The sequence below is a fragment of the Chrysochloris asiatica genome, unplaced genomic scaffold (genome assembly GCF_000296735.1).
Source record: "Chrysochloris asiatica unplaced genomic scaffold, ChrAsi1.0 scaffold00139, whole genome shotgun sequence".
NCBI classification, from domain to species: Eukaryota; Metazoa; Chordata; class Mammalia; order Afrosoricida; family Chrysochloridae; genus Chrysochloris; species Chrysochloris asiatica.
Window position 1 is genome coordinate 9,337,834 of NW_006408657.1, and position 8,080 is coordinate 9,345,913.

The window sequence follows — 8,080 nt, forward strand, 5'->3', positions numbered from 1 at the left end:
TTAAAGGAAACGTGGGTAAATTGCTACAATTTGATGAACCTGACCTATACTTATAGAGGCAGTAACTCTAAACACCAGCAGAAAGGGAATTAGTCTTCACATCAAGTATCAATGCTATCCCCTCTGTATACATGGTAGTTAGGGACACTGGCTTCCTAAAGTGAGGGGGCAATAATAGCATGAACTGACTGGTTTACAAGGTTTCAAGTGGGAGTTTAGTTTAAGAGTGTTGGAGGAAAGAGAGTCCCCACTGAATAGTTTTCATCTTGTTTTGATGGGTCTGGTAAAAAGAGATGAGGATAAGATTCGTATGATTCAATAGTGAATAATTGTTATCATGACTAATTGCAACTGTCACAATTGTAAAGGTAGAAGTTTTGTAACAAAAATAGGGGAGTGGTTAATCTTACAGTCCAGAAACAGAGGACTCTGGGACCATCAAGGGAGAAGAGCACAAGCAGAATGTGGGACCTTATCCAGAGAAGCAGCAGCACCAGAGATGTAGGCAGAGATGTGGACATGGAGAGAGGGAGCAGCTGAGGACTCTAGATTCATGGGAAGAGAGAGTCTAAGAGCTGCTGGCCAGGAGGCAGACTTGCAGAATGTGCCTTTTAGAGATGTAAATTATTATATATACCTGAGTGGGGTGTTTTTTGTTTTGTTTTGTTTAAAAAAAGCTAAAGTAAATAGAGAGAATTACTGTTAACTGATGATACATGGAGGGGATTATAATCATTGTAATGAAAAAGGTGTATGATTTGTTGGATGTAAAACTGATGATGTGCCCTGTAAACTTTCACTCAATCCACAATAAAACCTTTTTAAAAAAAGAAGAAAAAGCAAACAAGAAAAGTTCAAGGCCTGCTCTTGGGCTGGTTATCTGCTGGCCATTTGGTTTTAAGTGGAAACTGTCTCTTTAAATTTCGAGGAGATCTATGCACATGCATAGTAGAACCCTCTGAGGGTGGGGCTGGGGTGTCTGCTAGCTCAGGCACCCCTATAGTTACCAGAATGGAGGTACGCAGACAGCAAGGGACCAATAAAAAGATACCAAATAAAAAAGAATGTCCACACCTCTATGTCTGCCCCTCTGTCAGGCATCCCTGGCTGCTCTGATCCTTTCCCTGCTTGGCCCCACACAAAATGGTGGCTCCTGGAGCAGCTGAGTGTCTTGAGCCAGGAAGCAATGGTTTTCTTGCTTCTGCCACCATCTCCCCAGTTGTAAGTCTTCCAACCTTCTAAATATTCCTTTTTATGTGGTTCAGAGTTCTGGGACCATCCCTTGAGCCGTCTTGGTCCTGTATTCTGTGTTGTTCCCAGCAGAGCTCGTCACTGTATTTCCACCCGATCCGCCATCTTGATTTTTCTCTTGTTCCATCTTTTGAGCTACTGCATCCACAGGTGTATGTCAAGTTCATCATATTGTATCACATTACTTTCTTCTTTCCTCTTTCTGCTTCTAGTTGAGCTCTGATCATCCAGTCATTGAAGCCAGGTCAAGTGGGTATTATCTGCAAGTGTGGATGTTCTTATGCATATGCCCTATCTTCTTATCAGCTGGACGCTTTGCTCTCCACTGTAGTCCTCTGTGGCTATGTCACTGACTCTGGGCCCAAGAGTCCGCAGGTCTTGCCACACTGCTGGCCAACTAGGTTTCCACCTGGGTTCACAGGAGTCTATTGAATGTTGTAGGGCTTAGCTTGCAGCTTCATTGCTGTTTTTCCCTCACTTCCCCTTATTGGTGACAAATGTGGTCACCAATCAGAGCATGTATTCCCCTTTAATCTTAGTCTTAGAAGGGGGTTTGCTCTGAGGGACCCCGACCACTTGCCTTGATGTCTCCTGGGTGAGCAACTTGCTTGTTCTTGTAGTAATCAGTCGGACTGCCTATATTGTTTTGTGTTTTTCCTGTCAGTTTTTCTTTCAAGAAGTATCTTCTATTCTTCTAGCAGTTCCATGCTGGTCTGCTTCTCCTGTCACGTGGAAATTTCCCACCTTAGAAGATTCGGGTTGCTGTTCAGGAGTCCACCTATGGTCTTATGTAATGCAGAGGCTCCACAGGAAACCTCCTTCACTGGGCACGTTGTAGCCCCATTTTAGGTATTTCAGTCAGTTATAGGCAGAAGACGGACTTATAAGCTTTTTATGGTGATATTTCTGTATATTCCTTTCTATCTGCCTCATGTGTCTATTTTATAATGGCATGCCAGGGAAACCAAGATTCATAACACAGCCAATCATCTTAACATTATTTCCCCCCCTTTTCCCCATTCCAATCATGTCTCAATCCCTGTATCCCAGAGCCCTATTGTTCCAAGGTTGTGCATACATCAATATTTACATCTGTTCCACTTAACCCATGCAAACCTGCCTAATTGTTCTCCTATCTGCTTTGTTATTCTATTCCCCTCCCACTTCTTGTATATTGCTCCCCTCCCTAGCACCCAAACTATCCTCAAAGAAGAGTTGACCATGATGACACGAATGGCGTAAACCTTTCAGGACCTTCAATTGCTGAAGCCAAAATGAGGAGACACATAGTTGAACATATTCTACCTGAATGTAGAGATCATCTCGAGGACAGATTTGATGCATTAGATACTAAAGACTGAAGACCAGAGAAGTTGTGGGATGACATCAAGAATAACAGCAAGAAAGCAAAAAGGTCATTAAGAAGCCAAGAAAGAAAGAAAAGACCAAAATGAATGTCAGAAGAGACTCAGAAACTTGCTCTCCAGTGTAGAGACACTAAAGCAAATGGAAGAAATGAGGAGGTAAAAGAGTTGAATAGAAAACTTCAAAGGGCATCTCGAGAATACAAAGTCAAATATTATAACAAAATGTGCAAAGACCTGAAATTAGAAAACCAAAAGGAAAGAACATGCTTAGCATTTCTCAAGCTGAGAAAACTAAAGTAAAAATTCAAACTTTGACTTGCAATATTGTTTCTTGGTTTGAAATACAAAATTGGCAGTTCAAACTCACCAGTTGTTCCTCAAAAACCCTAGACCCACAGGGTTGCTATGAGTCTGAATGGATTTGATGGCACTTAGCAACAGCAACAATGAGCAAATTATTGAATGATGCAGAAAGATCAACAGAAGATGGGAGAAGCTGATATGAAGTGATGGGAGATGCACAAGAATGCCCAGAATTTAAGATAGTACCCATTTGATCTAACTTCGATGACTTGGTGATCAGAACTTGACTAGAGGAAGATAAAAAAAAAAAAAAAATTATAAAAGAAACAAATATAAATTGCTACACTTTGATGAACTTGACCTATGCTTATGGATGTAGTAGCTCAAAACATCAGCTGAGAGGGAAGGAATCTTCACATCAAGGACCAATTCTATCCCCTCTGTACACAGGGTTGATAGGGGCAGGCAATTTAGACAATGGCAACCTAAAATGGGGGAGGGGTGTAAATAAAGGCACAAAGTAACTGCCTTACAAGTTTTCAAGAGGGAGTTTAGTTTCAGAGTGTGCAGGAGAAGGTAGAATCCCCACCGCATAGTTTTTATCTTGTCTAGATGAATCTGGTGAAATGAGATAGGGATAAGATTCTTATGATTCAATAGTGCATAATTGTTATCATGACTAATTTCAATTGTCACAACTGTAAAGGTAGAAGTTTTGTAACAAAAAGGGGGAAGTAGTTAACCTTACAGTCCAGGAAGAGAGGACCATAGGACCATCAAGGGAGAAGAGCATGAGCAGAATGTGAGACCCTATCCAGAGAAGCAGAGACACCAGAGATGAAGGCAAAGATGACAACATGAAGAGATTGAGTAGCTGAGGACTGAGGACTCCAGACTCATAGAAAGAGAAAGGCTATGTGCTGGTGGTCAGGAGGCAGGATTGTAGAATGTGCTCTTTGGTTGTTTAAATGATTATATATTCCTGAGTGTTTTTTGTGTGCATTAAAAACAACAACAGCAACAACAGAGGAAATAGAAGCAAATACTATTGAATGATGATGTATGGAGGGGATTGTAATCACTGCAACGAAATAAACTATGATAGGATTGTGAAAAACCAATGTTCTCCCATGTAAAATATCACTCAATTCTTAATAAAAACTTTAATTTAAAAAAGGATGATACAAGGTGGGGCTTGATGGCAGCTAGGGTGGAGGTGCAGTGAGTTTCGCTGTCAGCAATATCAAAAAATGCCAAGCAAAGCAGATTCAGGGCAGAGCTCCAAAGCTCAGAACCAAATGTTGTTGTTGTTGTTAAGTACCATGGAGTCAGTTCTGACTCATAGTAACCCTGCACAGGGTTTCCTAGGCTGTAAATCTTTACAGAAGTAGAACACCTCATCTTTCTCCTGTGGAACTGCTGGTAGTTTCAAACTGCTGACCTAGAAATTGGCAGCCTCACTTGTAACCACTACACCACCAGAGCTCCTTTTGGAAGCAAATAGACAGGAACATTTTTTTCTGTTGCTGTTTTGCTGTTTTATGTTCCCCTTCTATGTTTGGGGGACTCTTTCTTTCCCTATATCACCCAAGAAGAGACAGCAACTGCTGCCATACAGGCAAGCTACAATCACACTCTATAAAACACCAAAATCCAGGCAAGAACCAATACCAACTGCCATGTACCAGGGAGGCAGACAACACCTGTAAAAGTTACTCTGAGTTAAGCAATAAGAAGAGTGACAAGGGAAGCACACATCCTAATCACATCTTCCTGGAAGCAATCAGGAAGCATAAAAACTACCAAAACACATACTCAATTAAGTATTAAGGTCACAGATAAACACTAAACATGTCCAAGAAGCAAAAACCAGATGACCATATCAACACATGTCCAGAAACAAGATAAAATGTCTGAGACAAATGACCTAGAAGTAGACCTGGACTGCATTCTGGAAGGAAGGGAGGACTTGGATATGCCTGGAAAGGAATTCAGCAAAATTATTATAAAATGTTTCAAAACACTTTGCAATGGAGTTGAGAAAAATAAGGAAGAAGTCAGGAAAGTGCTACAGGAACAATCAAATAAGATAGATACAGCATTGGAAACAATTCAAAATCTACAGTAAGAGGTACAAATGATCAATAATAGAATATCAGAAATAAGACTGAAAGGGCAATAGAATATAAGAGAATATCATAAAATAGACTGGAAGGGTAAAGGGATACAATAGAAGAGATGGTAGGCAGAATCAGTGCGCTGGAAGACAAATCTCTCAATACCACTAAGATAGAAGAACAAACACAAAAAGGATTAAAAAATCTGAAGAAGGTCTAAGATTAATGTTGGACAACATGAAGAGAAATAATTTAAGAATTATCAGCATTACAAAACAAGAAGAATCACAAAAGTCCACACAGGAAATAGCTAAAGAGCTGCTGGAAGAAAATGTCTCTAACATCCTGACAAGTGAAAAGATAAACATTCAAGTAGCTCAAGGAACCCCAGGAATGATAGACCCCAATAGAAAATCACTGAAACATATCATAATCAAGCAATCTATAATCAAAGATAAGGAGACACTCCTGAGAGCAGGTAGGGAAAACAGAAGTGTTACATACAAAGGCAAGCAAATCAGATTAAGCTTAGATCTCTCAGCAGAAACCATGCAAGCAAGAAGGCAAAGGGGAGACATATATAAAACTTGAAAGAAAAAATCTGCCAACCAAGAATCCTTTATCCAGCAAAGCTATCAATCAAATATGACGGTGTATTCAAAACATTCCAGGATAAACAAAAGCTAAGGGATTTTGCCAAAGCCAAACCTGCACTGCAAAATATCCTAAAGGGAGTTCTGTGGACTGAGAACCAACAAAAACAAACAACAACCAGAGATTGACATACGTGGCAGCACTTCCCTGAATCAAGTCAACAGAAGGAAGAGTCAAGAACAGAATAAAACTTTAAGAACAAACTCAGAGAATCTGGGAGATCAGTCTATAATCAAAACAAGTACAGTGTAAAAGAAGGTAAACACGTAGAAACAGAGATCCAGATAGTGAAAAGGTCAGGTCAATTACAGGATAAAATAGACTGTACTAAATGGAGAGAAAAATTAATGGACTATAAGCCAACCTCAAAGAAAATTAACACTTCACAATATACCGAGAAAATGAAAATCCAAGAATAACATGGGAACATTAAAGCTATGAGGAAACTCACAAGAAAGAACACAAAAAGCATGAACTCAGCAAAGGAAGACACACAGAACAAAGAAAGCTGCAACACCACACACACAAAATAAACATAGTGGCAGCAATTAATCAATACCTATCGATAATTGCACTGAATGTAAATGGATAAAATGCACCTGTTAAGAGATGAAGGGTGGCAGAATGTCACAATGGAACCAAATGAAATACAAAAGATAATAACAGAATACTATGAAGAGTTGTACTCCAACAAATTTGAAAACTTAGACGAGATGGATACACTTTTAGAAAAACACGACTTACCTAAACTTACACAGAGTGAAGTAGAAAACCAGAACAGATGCATAACAAAAGAAGAAATTAATCAGGCCATCAAAAAACTCCCAACCAGAAGAATTACAGGCCCAGGCGGCTTCACTGGTGAGTTCTACCAAACATTCAGGGAAGAGCTGTCAACAACTCTACTCAAATTATTCCAGAATATAGAGGAGGATGGAAAACTTCCTAATACATTTTATGAAGCAACCATAACCCTCATACCAAAACCAGGGAAGGACATCACTAAGAAAGAAAATTAGAGACCAATATCCCTCATGAATATAGATGCAAAAATTCTGAACAAAATTTTAGCCAACAGAATCCAGCAGCACATCAAAAAGATAATACATCAGGATCAAGTGGAATTAATATCAGGATGGTTCAACATTAGAAAAATGAGCAACATTATCCACCATATAAATAAGAAAAAAGAAAAGAACCACATGATCATATCGATTGATGCAGAAAAGGCATTTGACAAAATCCAATATCCATTCCTCATATCAACACTCAACAAAGTAGGAATTGAAAGAGAATTCCTCAACATAATCAAAAGCATATATATAAAACCAAGAGCGTACATTACTCTCAATGGAGAGAAACTGAAAGCCTTCCCTCTGTGAACAAGAATAAGACAATCTTTGTTGTCTGGAACTTTTTTTTCAGGAACCTTTGTCACCACTCCTATTCAATATTATGCTGGAAGTCTTAGCAGGAGCTATACGGCAAGACAGGGAAATGAAAGGCATTCAAATTGGCAAAGAGGATGTAAACCTCTTTCTATTTGCAGACAATATGATCCTATACGTAGAAAACCCGAAAGACTCAGTTAAAAAGCTCCTAAACTTCATTGGCAAATTCAGCAAAGATCAACATACAAAATCAGTTGGATTCCTCTATGCCAAAAATGACAGCACTGAAAAGGACATTAGGAAAGCAATACCATTTACAATAGCCACCCAAAGGATGAAATAATCTAGGAATAAATGTAGCCAGAGAAACAAAGGACTTATACAAAGAAAACTACAGAACACTACTACAAGAAACCAAAAGAAACCTACGAAAATGGAAGAATGCATGTTAAGTCTTCTGGACAGGAAGACTTAACATTGTGAAAACGTCAATACTGCCCAAAGCAATTTTACACATATAATGCAATCCCAATTCAGATCCCAAAGGCATTCTTCAAAGAAATGGAAAAAAAAAAAATTAAAAACTTTATATGGAAAGCAAAGCACTGCCTAAGAAGAAGAAGGTTGGAAACCTCTCACTCCCCGAGTCAAAATTTATTACATGTTTACAGTGGTCAAAACAGCTTGAGACTGATACAATGAAAGATATATTGATCAATGGAACAGAATTGAGAACCCAGAAATTAACCCATCCACATACAGCCAACTGATTTTTGACAAAGCACCTAAATATTTTGCATGGGGAGTTGATAGTCTCTTCAACAGATGGTGCGGCAGAACTGGAAAGCAATATGCAAAAAATAGGAACAAGACCTTCACCTCACACTGTATACAAAAACCAACTCAACATGGATTAAAGACCTAAATGTGAATCCCAGAATTATGAAGGCCATCAATGAAAAAATAGGGACAAATGTGAGGGCACTAATTCCGGGAA